At 47.5% G+C, this 18,387-nt stretch overlaps 1 protein-coding gene across 1 annotated transcript in view; it reads right to left on the bottom strand.

Annotated features, from left to right (window-relative positions):
• Positions 1-18,387, bottom strand: part of ADAM12 (ADAM metallopeptidase domain 12) — a 636,998-nt gene that overhangs the window by 439,242 nt on the left and 179,369 nt on the right. The gene's annotated exons all lie outside the window — the stretch shown is intronic.

Genomic DNA, 18,387 nt, shown 5'->3' with positions numbered 1-18,387 from the left:
ATCCACCTTGTGACCAAAACCTGGATTATCAAGAGGCTGAAGATCAGATCCACTGCAGAGGTGGCTGGCACCTTTAATGTGTCTCAGCATCAAGTGCAAAGAGTTAAAATAAGATTTGAAGAAACTAATCCAAAGCAAGCCCCTCTTCCACTGCAGCAGAGCTCCAACAGGCCTGGTCACCTCAAGTCCCTGTGTCAGCTAGAACAGTTTGTAGGATTCTGTTTCAAAATGGCCTCCATGGCGAAACAGTGCCCAGAAGCCAGCACTAAACAAAAGGCAAATAAAAAACCATGTGGCATTTGCAAAGTCCCACAGCCTGCTAAACAGATGGACGCTGGAAAAGTGTCAGAAGGTGGACTTCTCTGATGAATCTTCAGTAGAATTACACCACAGCCGCCACAAATACTGCAGGAGACCTACTGGAGCCCATATGGATCCAAAATACACCCAAAAAACAGTTACATTTGGTGGTGGAAAGATCATGGTCTGGGGTTACATTCAGTATGGGGGTGTGCGAAACATTCGCAAGGTGGAAGGCAATATCAATAGACTAAAATATCAAGAAGTATTAGCTATCTCTTATATTCCAAATCATAAAAGGGGTCAAATTCTGCAGCAGGATGGTGCTCCATCTCATACATCCATCTCTACAACAAAGTTCCTCCAGGCAAAAAAGATCAAGGTGCTCAAGGACTGGCCAGCCCGGTCACCAGACATGAACATAATTGAGCATATTTGGGGTAGGATGAAAGAGGAAGCTTGGAAGACAAAACCATAGAATCTAGATGAACTCTGCGAGGCATGTAAGACTGCATTCTTTGCTATTCCTGATGACTTCATTAATAAATTGTATGAATCATTGTTGAACGGCATGGATGCAGTCCTTCAAGCTCATGGAAGTCACACAAAATATTAAATATGACTCTAATAGCACCACAACTTCATTCACCAATGTTATGCAGCATATATTTGTATTTTAAGTTAATTATTTGTTTGAATATCACATTACTTTCTGTGGGCGACAAAACTTTTGTCTGGCCAAAATCTGACCATTCTGTGTCCATTAACTGATCAATATTTCTGCATTGATGCCAATTTATTTTCTTAACCTAAACCACATTTCGGAGGGTTTCAGCTTTCAAAAGAATAATTTATACAACCAATTTAACGTCAGGTTATAAGCTTTTATTTACATAACATGGATAAGGGACATAACTTCTGTCAGGGAGTGTATAAGGGCCTCCTGTCTTCAATGTACGCCACTGGTGGATGTAATTAGCACAGATCCTAGAACTGGTTCTGTTGCAACCTACACAGAAAACGTCATGGATGAAACATACCACAGGCCCCACAAAAAAACAAAATGATTCTTAAAATCAAATGGGATTTTCTAAAATCTCATTTACCAAAATACACATAGAACAGGATTTTCTAAAATCTCATTTACAAACATAAGATCGGCCATGGCACGCAAAGCTGCTAAGTGCAAACAAGCCCAAAAATGGTACCAGAATGGAAGAACATTTATCCAATTAAAAAGACAAGTATCACGGGTTTACCGCGACAGATAGGAGCCAGAAGAACACAGCGTCTGATTTCTCATACTCCATTGGGATGACTTCAGTTTTGGACTGTGAGGTGTTTTAGTGCCTTAGAAATTATGTTAACTTGACCTGTTCAATGCTCAACTACACAAAAGAAAAGCCATCAACGATATCCAGCATCTGGAAAATATATAGAGAAGGATCTCAGCATGAGTAGCTGAAGTCAACGGAGACACAAGGGTCGTTTACGTGTGACTGCGACTTGTTTTCATCATATAGAAGACCTCTCATGGATTTATGTTCCGCCATACGTACCTATATATTTCCACAGACAAAGATCTGTACAGTACGGACGCAGTTCATGACACTCGGAGGAATTCTCTTCATAGCTTTACGATTTAGATAACAGATCCCACTTGAACTGCAACTTTATGTAATTATTCAAAACATTGAAAAAGAGCAAAAAGAATAAGACTTGAAAGACTTAAAAAAAACACATGTCCTATGTCATTTTCTACATGAGGGAAACCATACAGAACTAAGAGAACTCTTCTCACATTATTTATAGCAAATTATCATAGGGGTTTGTCCACTTCTGGAATAATTTATTGTTTTACTTAACCGATTACTTGCCAAATTAAAGTTTTTACAAGTACGGATTTTTCAGAAAAGGGCGTCCCAATATTCAATTACAAATGACAATGACATGATTTCCTATTTTGAAAACATTTATTTTACAAACACAACACAAAAAAATTGGACCTAATAATAAAAATGGTAAAATCTTAGTTGCTAGAAGCTAAAGATTAGGCGTCTCCAAAAAAAGGACATTGGTAGATATTGGGTTAAATGTATGCATTTTGAGTATAAAAAAAAATCATTTTTGCATTTTACAGGAACATTCAACTTTGATGTGGTTTGAGGTCACAATAAATCATCAGCTGAGAGGAGCTCAGAATTAATCAATTAGTTAATTAAGCACAATTACAAAAACATTTTTTAGCCAAAAATATATGCATTTGAGTGAAAAAAAAAATTGCTGCCAAAGTGGGCAACTTTTTATGGTCTATTTACACCAAGGCTCAGTACCCACAGTCGGGAAAGAGCAGCACTTCGGACGCAGCGGATTTTCATCCGTTCTGCTGGTACCGTAGTTACTGGTGAGCTGCGTCTAAAATGCTGCTATTCCTGATCGTAGGAACGTACCCTTAAACACTGCCCAATTTTTTTAGCATGCGACCTTCCCATTTTTTATAGGCGAAGGCAACCACAACCGGTAAGGAGTAATCCAAGAAGAATCACCAGACAGGGATAAGATACAAAGAATTTCTTTATTATATCAGATTGGCAATCATTAACAATAGTAAAAAATCAAAAAATGTGCGCACAAGGGACAATATAGTTAATAAATAATATATAAAATCAATACAGAATGGTACAGGCTGACCCAAAGGGTATAAAAAAGATATAGAAACAGGTACATACACCCCCAGACAATTTATAGGTAACTAAAATCATATGGCCAGAGAATTACATGTTCATATCATGGATATTAAAAAATTGTGCAAAGTATAGCATAGAGTCCTTGACAAATAAGCCAAAAATGTGCGTGCAATGCTGCAGTGTAAAGTGCTGAACAGAAGGGTATTTAAAATTAATATGACATTTAATAAAATGTCATGAAATATCTAGTGCAAAAAAAAGTGCAGTGTGCAATATAGTGCAAGGAGCATCAAGGTTATGATTGGCACAAAATTTGCATAACCTAGCAATATAGGATAAATAGCAGTGTATGGTTTCATGACATTTTATTAAATGTCATATTAATTTTAATTTTAAATACCCTTCTGTTCAGCACTTTACACTGCAGCATTGCACGCACATTTTTGGCTTATTTGTCAAGGACTCTATGCTATACTTTGCACAAGTTTTTAATATCCATGATATGAACATGTAATTCTCTGGCCATATGATTTTAGTTACCTATAAATTGTCTGGGGGTGTATGTACCTGTTTCTATATCTTTTTTATACCCTTTGGGTCAGCCTGTACCATTCTGTATTAATTTTATATATTATTTATTAACTATATTGTCCCTTGTGCGCACATTTTTTGATTTTTTACTATTGTTAATGATTGCCAATCTGATATAATAAAGAAATTCTTTGTATCTTATCCCTGTCTGGTGATTCTTCTTGGATTACTCCTTATCAGTTGTGGTTGCCTTCGTCTGGTACGTTGGTGTTTCCTACACTCCTTTCTCCACAGGACACTAGTCACTGGTTAATATATATAGTTTATATATTAGTATTTTTATATCAGTGTTTTTATTTGGTATTTGGTGACTGGTGTACTTGTGGTTTTCCATTTTTTATAGGGCACGCATCCAAACTAAGGCATGTGAATGATCAGTGATTCATATAAAGAAGGTCAGCCAAAACTAGACTCTCAAAATGCAGATTCAGACCAATCCACACAGATGCCGCCAGTCCAGACCCTCTAAATATCGATCAAAAATGGAATCATTAAGGAGGTTGTCCACTATCCTTAGGATAGGTCATCCATGTCTGACCGGCCGGGGTCCGGCACTTGGCACCCCCGCTAATCAGCTGATATCAGTGATGGCAGCGGTACTTACTTGGCTGTCTACTTGGGAGTGGCCGGGGCTTTTAACTGCACATCCGCCTCCTATTGATATGAATAGGCTGTGGCGGCTGCCAGCTGGAAGTACTTAAGGAGCTTGGCCCCATATCAGCTGATCGGAGGGGGTGCCGGATGTCGGACCCCGGTTAATCAGACATTGATGACCTATTTTAAGTAGTGGACAAACTCTTTAAATCCAGATCCCTCAACAAAAACAGACCAAACCATCCTAATAAACAATGGCTGAATGATTAGTACTGTTGCTTTGCAGCATTGGGGTCCTGGGTTCAAATCCCGCCAAGGTCAACATCCTCAAGGGGTTTGTATGTGCTCCCCGTGTTTACGTACGTTTGTTCCCATACTCTAAAGCCATACCAATAGGGAATGTAGATTCTGAGCCCCAATGGGGACAATGATGATGTGTGTAAAGTGATGCAGAGTATGATGGTGCTATATAAGCGCCCCCTCCTAAATACAGTCAAATACAAACCAAGACCGGACCCCCTAAACAAATACCGACCGAAGAGAGAATAGATAGATCTAAACAATCAGTGCAAAGTGTCATGAGATAGAGAGGCAGAGATAAAAAGCTGGAACTACCGTCATTGCAGCTTGCACCTGTTCACACTATATGGAGGCGCTAGTCAGGTTTTTTGCTTTTTTTTTTGCAGTCGGTTATAACTGATCTCATCCTCTATAGATTTGCACCGAGCTTCTGTGCACATTATAATATATACCAGCCATTAGGAGCTCAGACGTATTTCCATATTTCCATATACAGCTGGAAGTCGCTGTGATGAAACACTTGGAAATTATGATTAGTTACAGAGCGTCACATTTTTTCATTCGGGGCAGACTTACGCACCTGTTGCTGTTTCTCTGGAGCTCGGCGTTACTCAGAAAACATAAAGGAGAAACATCAGATTTATGCTGGAAATGTAACGCGGTAACAATATATCGCTCCGGCACAGCTGCCGTGTCTGCGCCCGCAGAATACTAATCTCTGCTATCTTACATTAGTCCATTTTGTGGGCAACTACCTCCCTGCGCCACCAGTGTTTTCCATAACGGGTTTCATTAATGAGGGGTGAGCAATAGTCGGATGTCCAACAACGAGTGAACGCTTACGTCTAAAACCTTTTATATAACTTTATTATTAATACGCAAAAGTGACAAAATTCGAGTTTGGCAGTTCTATGATCAAATGTGGCTAGAAAATAGCATTCACATCAAATGTATTCAATGCAAATTGAACGTCCATTATTATGGTCCCCAAAGCATAGTAAATACATCTGAAAAAAATGGCCCTCACCTGTCCCACTTCCATACAATTATCTTCTTCAGTCTAGTTGACCTTCTACGTCTTTCGACTTCCATCGTCATTGGTGGGAGATGTCAAAGACAGCCAAGGGTAAATGCCATTGGTGGACAGGAGATGGGCATGTCCTTTTTTAACCCATTGCTGACCACTTATGATATAGCAAAATGTTTTGCACAAATCCAGCAATATGGCCAGTTACATTTGCAAAAAGTAAATGTAAAAAAAAAAAATACGGATTTTGGCTTATTTCAAAATTTTTGGGAATTTCAAAGAGAATTTTAGAAAGAAAAAAAAAACAGTTAAGAAAATGACCTCCTAAATATTGTTTATACACTCATATTCACTGAATCTGTGTGCCAGATGATGGAAAGACTTGCTATGCCATTACATCCTTCTTAAAGCAGCAGCATAGCTAGTCTCCAAATTATCTGAACTTATCGTTTAACAGGGGACTATCCATCTTTAAAGGGATTGTCTAGGCTTGGAGCTTAAGTCATTGTATGTGACTGCAGACTTGTAAATCTTCACATTGTGCACAGGGAGGTCATGTGACTGCAAGTATGCTATTTGCATACTCCCGGCTACATTCCGACTAGACGTGTCCATTGCCATTCAATTTACTTGTATTAAGCGAGCCAGTCTAGTTGGCATGTGACTTCATGTATGCAAATCACCTACCAGGTCCCGACACTGGAGAATCCTGACAGTGCGCGATGTGCATGTTGTGACTATTCACAAGTTTGCAAACACTAAACTCACTAAAATCATTAAATAGAACATGTCAATTGAAAAAACACTATATGGGTATAACCTGCATGTTAATAGCGTTCTGAACCTGCCCAATGCCCGTACTTAGACCCCCACTGCAGAGATGAAATGAACTTTATTCCTCCCAGTAGTATTCGCGTTTCAGTCACAGCTCTGTGTATAGAAAAACTACCACCATAATTGAAATCTGAACCCAAAGATCACTTTGCATAATTTCTCTGAGAGATGGCACAGCATGCATATTGTGTGAGGGCTGGTGGGGCATACAATGTCATGCTGAGTGAATGAGAAGCAAGGTGCACCACAACTGGGAAAGGGAGGGGAAGGCCAAACACTAGGGAAGGGGAAAGTGGAGACCCCCTAGGCAGATCTAACAACACCCTGTCTCCCCTGACATCCCTAAATAAATTCCACACCTATCACCGAGCAGGAACCTAATCCCTGCCTGACCCTAGCGATAGGCTCTAGATAGGGAGGGGAAGAGGTTGGCACTAGTCAGCCCCCGCTATAACTAAAGACAGAGAGGGTGGACAAAAAAGGGGATACACTTAGCTTGAGAAGGCCACCGACATCAAGCCAGGAATCCTCCGAGAGAACTCCAAGAAGACACTAGCCGACTGTTAATACTTCCAACCAGACAGAGGGAGATTGAGCTAACACCAGCAATTTGCTGAAGAGACTGAAGGTATATAAACCTTCAGCAATGGTGTGATAATTAGCAGCAAAAGGTGGAGGTAACTGTTGGGTCCTAGAGGGAGAAGGATATTACTCCATAACTGAGATGCTAAAATCAAGAAAGTGCTTGTAGAGCTAATCGCAAAGACCTTCTACAGCCGGATCCAGGATGACTATCTGTCACACCTGACACACCCGTGACTTATATGGCGCCAAATTTACTTGCTGCCCAAGTGCCCCTCTCTCTAAAAAATCAGCTCTGTGCAAAAGAACCTTATAGGACATTTATTTGAGACCCACCTGCAGAGGATGACATGACTTTTACTGATGTTCGATGACTATATAAGCGAAGTAAAACAATACAATTTCCGTTGTGTTTCAATGTTTGCCCACTGAAAAAAAAAATAGGCTGCATGTCGAGATTTATTTTCGGAAAGACATAATAAAACTTGCTCTTGTTTGGCAAATATGAAATGCAATTATAGAGCAGTTATAAAACTAAATCTATGGGGGATGCCTTCATAAGAATAAACATTTTGGTTTCTCAACCATCTCAAATAACCCAGCAATTATCCTGCAAATTCAGGGGTAAGAATTCATAAATTGTGCGTCTAAACAAGTCTTTTACCTGCCGATAAAACACAATGTCACCAGATGGATTAGACACAGAGCCAGATCCTCGATCTTCGTAAAGCTCGTTATTTCACCGCATTTACCAACATATACAACATCAGGAGGCATCCAAATGTCAGCTAATAACCTGCCCATTTCAGGCTTCCCCCTGAATCATGGAGCACTAAAAGGCCTATGTAATGATAGCTGCCGACACTCTCATGGCCTGGCGGACGGCCATTCCTCTGCAGCAGACTTGTTCTTCAAATATGAGGCACAGGAATAAAAAACAGATGTTGCTCTTGGAAATAGCAGTGTCATATATTTGGCAAGTGGCCAGTTACAGCAAGAAAAAGATAAATAATTTACAGACCGAGGGGATGAAGGCTTACTAAAGAAACTTGTTAATAAAAGGCAACATTGTCGCTGCTGATATCAGGATCCTAAGTCACAGGAAGAGGAATAAAAAGGAAAAATAATAAGATAACGAAATGTCACAAGCGATGAGCAAATCTGTCAAAATTTGCATTTGTCGATTCACCAAAATTTAGCCAATTTGCATCAAATTTTAGCAGTCAAATATGACGTATTATGCTCCGGGGCCCTTCCAGACCATAATATACATAAAGGTTTAAAATTAAAAAAAGAAGAGTATATTCACCGCAACGTTCACCTGTACCACTGTCACAGGTCCTCTGTTGGTTCTCCCTGGTTCCAGTCCTACTTTACTCTGTGCCATCACGTCCAGTGTGGACCAGGTAATGAATCGTAGTCCTCTTTAGAGATGGTGGGATTCATGTCTTGTTTTAAATGGATTTCCTTTCCTTCAGTGCTGAGTAGTGTTGAGCGATACCTTCCGATATCGGAAAGTATCGGTATCGGTTGGGATCGGCCGATATTCAAAAAATATCGGATATCGCCGATACCGATACCCAATCCCAATGCAAGTCAATGGGACCAAAATATCGGAATTAAAATAAACCCTTTCTTTCCTTGTAGGTTCATTCTACATGAAGGAAAACAACTAAGAATAATGTAGGATGTATTGTGGGAGGTGGCGGAGACATTAAAGGCAATGAGGTTTAGCCCAATCAAATAGAATAGCATGTTTTTGGTTTTTTTTAAGACGTTCGGAGTGAAAAAGATATTGAGTATGTAAATTTTTTTTTATTTTGTCAGATATTGATGTTTCACTATTCCACGCCCTTCCCCTTCTTTTTTTTCCTTTTTTTTTTTTACTTTTCCCACACTTTCATCTTCATCATCATCAGCATCTTTGACATCAACTTCTTCTTCACCTTATTCATCTTCTTCTTCATCTTCTACCTATTTTTTTTTTTATTACATTCTTCATATTCATTTTATTCAACTATTATTATTATTCCTATTCTACATATTCTTTTTATTCCACTGTTATTATTCTTCCTATTCTACTTCTTCATCATATTCTCATTTGTGACAGGCATTCCCGTAGTTGTTATCTATAAAAGTTGGAAGATGACACCTTCCATTCTGCCAGTCACAAAAGTTACATTTGTCCGCTTTCAGTTTGGCCTGCAGCATCAGGCTTTATCCAGGGGCACCACGAGGAGGAACGGACTCACCCCCATACACTGCTTAGTCTTCTTCTGCATATAATTTAGATAATATCTTTTGCTCTGATATTAAGTCTTATGCTTAATGTTCTTCTGCTCTTTGTTCTGCAGCCTCTTGTTCTTCTGCTTCTCGGTCTTCCATGTCGTCGTCTCCAGGGTCGTCGTCTCCAGTGTCGTCATCTCCGCCGTCGTCGTCGTCGTCATCGGGGTGGTCTTCCGGGTCGTCGTCGTCGTCGTCATCGGGGTGGTCTTCCGGGTCGTCGACTTTAGGGTCTTCAACTTGGAAATGTAGCAGAAGGTACAAGAAGGCTGAGAAAATGCCAAGAACCAGCTGATGGAACTGGAACTCGGATGGCTACCCGAAGGTTCAAGAGCCTATGGAACTACCGAGGACCAGCTGACGTTACTGGAACCCGGTTACTAAGCAGGAGGTACCCGTGCTAAAAAGCACTACCAAGGACCGCCTGACGTTGGCGGAACTCGGATACCCAGAAGGAGGCACCTAAGCCAAAGGCTCTGCCCGGAACCAGCTGACTTTACTGGAACCAGGATGGGGAGCAGAAGGTACAAGAGCAAAAGACACTGCCGAGAACCAGCTGACGGTACTGGAACCCGGATGGGTAGCCGAAGGTCCAAGAGCCAATGGAACTACCGAGGACCAGCTGACGTTACTGGAACCCGGTTACTAAGCAGGAGGTACCCGTGCCCGAAAGCACTACCAAGGACCACCTGACGTTGGTGGAACTTGGATACCCAGAAGGAGGCACCTAAGCCAAAGGCTCTGCCCGGAACCAGCTGACGGTACTGGAACCAGGATGGGGAGCAGAAGGTACAAGAGCAAAAGACACTGCCGAGAACCAGCTGACGGTGCTGGAACCAGGTGGTGGACCTGAAGGTCCACAGGAGAGGAGAGAACAGCTAGGCCGCGAGGCAGCCGCAGTTACCGAACCCCAACAGTCCTACAGGGGGAGCTGGGCCTACTGGCACTACAGAACCAGCCTTGACTACCAGTTCACGCAGCCCACATAGGAAGCTCCTAAACTGGAGGCACCCTGGAGTTGGCTAACCCGACCGCACCACGACGGGGCAAGCATAGGCGTCTCTGAGCTTGACACAACCCGGAAACAGCTGGCGGTGCTGAAACCAGGCTTGGCACGAGGGAGTACCTGTGTCAAGAACACTGCCGAGAACCAGCTGGCGGTGCTGGAACCCAGATGCGTTGCCCCAGTGTGCAAGAGCCAATGGCACAACCGAGGACCAGCTGGCGGTGCTGGAACCCGGTTACTAAGCTGTAGGTGCCCGCGCTTAAAAGCACTACCAAGGACCGCCTGACGTTGGCGGAACTCGGATACCCAGGAGGAGGCACCTAAGCCAAAGGCTCGGCCTGGAACCAGCTGACGGTGCTGGAACCAGGTGGTGGACCTGAAGGTCCACAGGAGAGGAGAGAACAGCTAGGCCGCGAGGCAGCCGCAGTTACCGAACCCCAACAGTCCTACAGGGGGAGCTGGGCCTACTGGCACTACAGAACCAGCCTTGACTGCCAGTTCACGCAGCCCACATAGGAAGCTCCTAAACTGGAGGCACCCTGGAGTTGGCTAACCCGACCGCACCACGACGGGGCAAGCATAGGCGTCTCAGTGAGCTTGACACAACCCAGAAACAGCTGGCGGTGCTGAAACCAGGCTTGGCGCGAGGGAGTACCTGTGCTGTGTCAAGAACACTGCCGAGAACCAGCTGGCGGTGCTGGAACCCAGATGCGTTGCCCCAGTGTGCAAGAGCCAATGGCACGACCGAGGACCAGCTGGCGGTGCTGGAACCCGGTTACTAAGCTGTAGGTGCCCGCGCTTAAAAGCACTACCAAGGACCGCCTGACGTTGGCGGAACTCGGATACCCAGGAGGAGGCACCTAAGCCAAAGGCTCGGCCCGGAACCAGCTGACGGTGCTGGAACCAGGTGGTGGACCCGAAGGCCCACAGGAGAGGAGAGAACAGCTAGGCCGCGAGGCAGCCGCAGTTACCGAACCCCAGCAGTCCTACAGGGGGAGCTGGGCCTACTGGCACTACAGAACCAGCCTTGACTGCCAGTTCACGCAGCCCACATAGGAAGCTCCTAAACTGGAGGCACCCTGGAGTTGGCTAACCCGACCGCACCACGATGGGGCAAGCATAGGCGTCTCAGTGAGCTTGACACAACCCGGAAACAGCTGGCGGTGCTGAAACCAGGCTTGGCACGAGGGAGTACCTGTGTCAAGAACACTGCCGAGAACCAGCTGGCGGTGCTGGAACCCAGATGCGTTGCCCCATTGTGCAAGAGCCAATGGCACGACCGAGGACCAGCTGACGGTGCTGGAACATGGTTACTAAGCTGTAGGTGCCCGCGCTTAAAAGCACTACCAAGGACCGCCTGACGTTGGCGGAACTCGGATACCCAGGAGGAGGCACCTAAGCCAAAGGCTCGGCCCGGAACCAGCTGACGGTGCTGGAACCAGGTGGTGGACCCCAAGGCCCACAGGAGAGGAGAGAACAGCTAGGCCGCGAGGCAGCCGCAGTTACCGAACCCCAACAGTCCTACAGGGGGAGCTGGGCCTACTGGCACTACAGAACCAGCCTTGACTACCAGTTCACGCAGCCCACATAGGAAGCTCTTAAACTGGAGGCACCCTGGAGTTGGCTAACCCGACTGCAACACGACGGGGCAAACATAGGCATCTCAGCGAGTTTGACACACCCCGGAAACAGCTGACGGTGCTGAAACCAGGTTTGGCACGAGGGAGTACCTGTGACAAAAACACTGCCGAGAACCAGCTGGCGGTGCTGGAACCCAGATGCGTTGCCCCAGTGTGCAAGAGCCAATGGCACGACCGAGGACCAGCTGACGGTGCTGGAAAACGGTTACTAAGCTGTAGGTGCCCGCGCTTAAAAGCACTACCAAGGACCGCCTGACGTTGGCGGAACTCGGATACCCAGGAGGAGGCACCTAAGCCAAAGGCTCGGCCCGGAACCAGCTGACGGTGCTGGAACCAGGTGGTGGACCCCAAGGCCCACAGGAGAGGAGAGAACAGCTAGGCCGCGAGGCAGCCGCAGTTACCGAACCCCAACAGTCCTACAGGGGGAGCTGGGCCTACTGGCACTACAGAACCAGCCTTGACTACCAGTTCACGCAGCCCACATAGGAAGCTCCTAAACTGGAGGCACCCTGGAGTTGGCTAACCCGACCGCACCACGACGGGGCAAGCATAGGCGTCTCAGTGAGCTTGACACAACCCGGAAACAGCTGACGGTGCTGAAACCAGGCTTGGCACGAGGGAGTACCTGTGACAAGAACACTGCCGAGAACCAGCTGGCGGTGCTGGAACCCAGATGCGTTGCCCCAGTGTGCAAGAGCCAATGGCACGACCGAGGACCAGCTGGCGGTGCTGGAACCCGGTTACTAAGCTGTAGGTGCCCGCGCTTAAAAGCACTACCAAGGACCGCCTGACGTTGGCGGAACTCGGATACCCAGGAGGAGGCACCTAAGCCAAAGGCTCGGCCCGGAACAAGCTGACGGTGCTGGAACCAGGTGGTGGACCCCAAGGCCCACAGGAGAGGAGAGAACAGCTAGGCTGCGAGGCAGCCGCAGTTACCGAACCCCAACAGTCCTACAGGGGGAGCTGGGCCTACTGGCACTACAGAACCAGCCTTGACTACCAGTTCACGCAGCCCACATAGGAAGCTCCTAAATTGGAGGCACCCTGGAGTTGGCTAACCCGACCGCACCACGACGGGGCAAGCATAGGCGTCTCAGTGAGCTTGACACAACCCGGAAACAGCTGACGGTGCTGAAACCAGGCTTGGCACGAGGGAGTACCTGTGACAAGAACACTGCCGAGAACCAGCTGGCGGTGCTGGAACCCAGATGCGTTGCCCCAGTGTGCAAGAGCCAATGGCACGACCGAGGACCAGCTGGCGGTGCTGGAACCCGGTTACTAAGCTGTAGGTGCCCGCGCTTAAAAGCACTACCAAGGACCGCCTGACGTTGGCGGAACTCGGATACCCAGGAGGAGGCACCTAAGCCAAAGGCTCGGCCTGGAACCAGCTGACGGTGCTGGAACCAGGTGGTGGACCCCAAGGCCCACAGGAGAGGAGAGAACAGCTAGGCCGCGAGGCAGCCGCAGTTACCGAACCCCAACAGTCCTACAGGGGGAGCTGGGCCTACTGGCACTACAGAACCAGCCTTGACTACCAGTTCACGCAGCCCACATAGGAAGCTCCTAAACTGGAGGCACCCTGGAGTTGGCTAACCCGACCGCACCACGACGGGGCAAGCATAGGCGTCTCAGTGAGCTTGACACAACCCGGAAACAGCTGGCGGTGCTGAAACCAGGCTTGGCACGAGGGAGTACCTGTGACAAGAACACTGCCGAGAACCAGCTGGCGGTGCTGGAACCCAGATGCGTTGCCTATTAAAGATTGTCTTCCTAGAGCCCCAACTAGCGGTGTTGGAGCTAAGGGTAAGCAGGGGGAGCAGAGTGTAGGCCGAAGCCTGCACTGGAGGCAGCTTTGTGTCTGCGTTGCGTTTGCAGGACACTTTGCCGGCTACACAGTGGGGGAACAGCTGGCGTTGCTGAACCCCACTAACACAATGGCGTGTGTTTTTCTCTGTGCAGCTAGCACTTGCGGTCAAAAACTAGCGATGTTAGAGCCCGTGTTGAAGCAGGAGGAGGAGAGGAGCAGAGTGTAGGCCGAAGCCTATTTGAACCAATTTCAAAGGAAACCTTTAACCCCCCCTCAGGTGTTACAAAGTACAAGAGACACACCTTGTGCAGTATTAATGCTGCACAAGTGAAAGGTTGCTCTATTAATTTGTCTACTTGCACACGCTGAATGAAAGACGTACACAATTTAGCCCATTCTACAGTCAAACTGTAGTGGATGCGTGACTTGGCTTTTTAAGGAGACGCAGCACAGGTGTCCTAAATAACGCCTTGGTGCTTGGCGCAGCTTCCTGAGCGTTGTTATTTGCTGTACAGGAGTCTGCGCTCTTGTGTTATCCCTTGGCAATGCCCTGTTAGAGCTGCCCGTCTTATGACCTCATTTCATGTTGGCCGGTGCGGTTAACGATGGCCATAAATCCCAGACCCACAGTGCCTTTTCATAAAGTCACACTGTGGTGCTGTGATTCGTGGCCTTGAGCAGTAAATATTTTGGCCGCTCACACACGTCCTTACACCTGCTTCAGACTGGGCGGCCTCTGCTGATCCCTTCTCGCATGCCGCGGCCATGAGGCTGCACAGTCTGAAGAAGGCGGAAGGAGATGAGTTAAGACAGGTGAAGATATGCACTGCTCGTGCCCATCAATCACACCCTCGCAGTCAAAATAAGACAACGAGGAGCATTGTTTCAGGCAGGGCGGACGCACAGGCGCAACAAGCCAACCAATGATGTCAGAAGACGGGAAGCGCTACCAAGGGGGGTGCTGCGTATCATTAGAAAGGAAAGTCACACCTCAGGGACAGTGGAATGGTCTCAATGAGACACATTTTGTACGTTTTGAGTTCCACGTGGGCAAGGACAAAAAGTCAGCCACCTTGTACAAATGCAGCAGTACTGCTGTACAAGGTGGCTGTTATACATAGAAACACCTGGGGGTGGGGGGCAGGCTCCCTTCAATTTCAGTTCATGTGCCTGCGTGGCGTTTGCAGGACACGTTGCCAGCTACACAGCAGGGGAACAGCTGGCGGTGCTGAACCCCACTAACACATTGGCTGGTGTTTTTCTCTGTGCAGCTAGCATGTCCGGGCAGAAACTGGCGTTGTTTGAGCCCAGGGTCAGCAGGAGGAGGAGAGGAGCAAAGTGTAGGCCGAAGCCTGCACTGGTGGCAGCTTTTGTTCTGTTGTGCCAGCGTGGCTTGTGCTGGACACGTTGCCGACTACACAGCAGGGGAACAGCTGGCGTTGCTGAACCCCACTAACACATTGACTGGTGCTTTTCTCTGTGCAGCTAGCAGTTCCGGGCAAAAACTAGCGGTGTTTGAGCCCAGGGTCAGCAGGAGGAGTAGAGGAGCAGAGTGTAGGCCGAAGCCTAGTTGAACCAATTTCAAAGGTTACCTTTAACCCCCCCTCAGGTGTTGCAAGGTACAAGAGCCACACCTTGAACAGCATTAATGATGCACAAGTCAAAGGTTGCTCTATTTAATTTTGCTCCTTGCACACGCTGAATTAAACACGTACACTATTTAGCCCATTATACTGTCAAACAGTAGTGGAGGCGTGACTAGTCTACTAGTCTTTTTAAGGAGACGCAGCACAGGTGTACAAATTTACACCTAGGTGCTGTGCGCAGATTCCTTACCGTTGTTATTTGCAGTACAGGAAACTGCGCTCTTGTGTTATCCCTTGGCAGTACCCTGTTAGTGCAGGCCGTCTCATGACCTCATTTCATGTTGGCCGGTGCGGTTAACGATGGCCATAAATCCCAGACCCACAGTGGCTTTTCCTAAAGTCACACTGCGGTGCTGGGATTCGTGGCCTTGTGCAGTAAATATGTTCGCCGCTCACACATGTCCTTACACCTGCTTCAGACTGGGCGGCCTCAGCTGATCCCTTATCGCATGCCGCGGCCATGAGGCCGCACAGTCAGAAGAAGGCGGAAGGAGGGGAGTGAAGACAGGGGAACATATGCACTGCTCGTGCCCATCAATCACACCCTCGCAGTCAAAATATATGAGACAACGGGGGGCGTTGTGTCGGGCAGGGGGGACGCACAGACACAGCCAGCCAACCAATGATGTCAGGAGACGGGCAGCGCTAACAATGGGGGTGCTGCGTGTCATTAAAAAGGAAAGTCACACCTCACGGACATTGTAATGGTCTGTAATGAGACACATTTTGTACTTGTTGAGTTCCACGTGTGCAAGGAGAAAAAGTCAGCCACCTTGTACAAATGCAGCAGTACTGCTGTACAAGGTGGCTGTTATACATAGAAACACCTAGGGGGGTGGGGGGCAGGTTCCCTTCAATTTCAGTTCATGTGCCTGCGTGGCGTTTGCAGGACACGTTGCCAGCTACACAGCAGGGGAACAGCTGGCGGTGCTGAACCCCACTAACACATTGGCTGGTGTTTTTCTCTGTGCAGCTAGCATGTCCGGGCAGAAACTGGCGTTGTTTGAGCCCAGGGTCAGCAGGAGGAGGAGAGGAGCAAAGTGTAGGCCGAAGCCTGCACTGGTGGCAGCTTTTGGTCAGTTGTGCCAGCGTGGCTTGTGCTGGACACGATGCCGACTACACAGCAGGGGAACAGCTGGCGGTGCTGAACCCCACTAACACATTGACTGGTGTTTTTCTCTGTGCAGCTAGCATGTCCGGGCAGAAACTGTCGGTGTTTGAGCCCGGGGTCAGCAGGAGGAGGAGAGGAGCAGAGTGTAGGCCGAAGCCTGCACTGGTGGCAGCTTTTGGTCGGTTGTGCCAGCGTGGCTTGTGCTGGACACGATGCCAACTACACAGCAGGGGAACAGCTGGCGGTGCTGAACCCCACGAACACATTGACTGGTGTTTTTCTCTGTGCAGCTAGCAGTTCTGGGCAGAAACTAGCGGTGTTTGAGCCCAGGGTCAGCAGGAGGAGTAGAGGAGCAGAGTGTAGGCCGAAGCCTAGTTGAACCAATTTCAAAGGTTACCTTTAACCCCCCCCCCTCAGGTGTTGCAAGGTACAAGAGCCACACCTTGAACAGCATTAATGATGCACAAGTCAAAGGTTGCTCTATTTAATTTTGCTCCTTGCACACGCTGAATTAAACACGTACACTATTTAGCCCATTATACTGTCAAACAGTAGTGGAGGCGTGACTACTAGTCTTTTTAAGGAGACGCAGCACAGGTGTACAAATTTACACCTAGGTGCTGTGCGCAGATTCCTTACCGTTGTTATTTGCAGTACAGGAAACTGCGCTCTTGTGTTATCCCTTGGCAATACCCTGTTAGTGCAGGCCGTCTCATGACCTCATTTCATGTTGGCCGTTGCGGTTAACGATGGCCATAAATCCCAGACCCACAGTGGCTTTTCCTAAAGTCACACTGCGGTGCTGGGATTCGTGGCCTTGTGCAGTAAATATGTTCGCCGCTCACACATGTCCTTACACCTGCTTCAGACTGGGCGGCCTCAGCTGATCCCTTATCGCATGCCGCGGCCATGAGGCCGCACAGTCAGAAGAAGGCGGAAGGAGGGGAGTGAAGACAGGGGAACATATGCACTGCTCGTGCCCATCAATCACACCCTCGCAGTCAAAATATATGAGACAACGGGGGGCGTTGTGTCGGGCAGGGGGGACGCACAGGCACAGCCAGCCAACCAATGATGTCAGGAGACGGGCAGCGCTAACAATGGGGGTGCTGCGTGTCATTAAAAAGGAAAGTCACACCTCAGGGACATTGTAATGGTCTGTAATGAGACACATTTTGTACTTGTTGAGTTCCACGTGTGCAAGGAGAAAAAGTCAGCCACCTTGTACAAATGCAGCAGTACTGCTGCACAAGGTGGCTGTTATACATAGAAACACCTGGGGGGGTGGGGGGCAGGCTCCCTTCAATTTCAGTTCATGTGCCTGCGTGGCGTTTGCAGGACACGTTGCCAGCTACACAGCAGGGGAACAGCTGGCGGTGCTGAACCCCACTAACACATTGGCTGGTGTTTTTCTCTGTGCAGCTAGCATGTCCGGGCAGAAACTGGCGTTGTTTGAGCCCAGGGTCAGCAGGAGGAGGAGAGGAGCAAAGTGTAGGCCGAAGCCTGCACTGGTGGCAGCTTTTGGTCAGTTGTGCCAGCGTGGCTTGTGCTGGACATGATGCCGACTACACAGCAGGGGAACAGCTGGCGGTGCTGAACCCCACTAACACATTGGCTGGTGTTTTTCTCTGTGCAGCTTGCACACGCTGAATAAAACACGTACACTATTTAGCCCATTATACTGTCAAACAGTAGTGGAGGCGTGACTACTAGTCTTTTTAAGGAGATGCAGCACAGGTGTCAAAATTTACACCTAGCTGCTGTGCGCAGATTCCTGAGCGTTGTTATTTGCTGTACAGGAGTCTGCGCTATTGGGATCCCTTGGCCATGCGCTGTGAGCGCTTCCTGTCTTCTGACCTCATTTAATGTCGGCCGTTACGGTTAGCGATGGACATGAATCCCAGACCCACAGTGTGTTTTCAAAAAATCACACTGCGTGGCTGGGATTCGTGGCCTTGTTCAGTAAATATGTTTGACGC

Source organism: Ranitomeya imitator, chromosome 2 (genome assembly GCF_032444005.1).
Source record: "Ranitomeya imitator isolate aRanImi1 chromosome 2, aRanImi1.pri, whole genome shotgun sequence".
NCBI lineage: Eukaryota > Metazoa > Chordata > Amphibia > Anura > Dendrobatidae > Ranitomeya > Ranitomeya imitator.
Note: the sequence above shows the minus strand (reverse complement) of the source record. Positions and strands in the feature narration are given on the sequence as shown.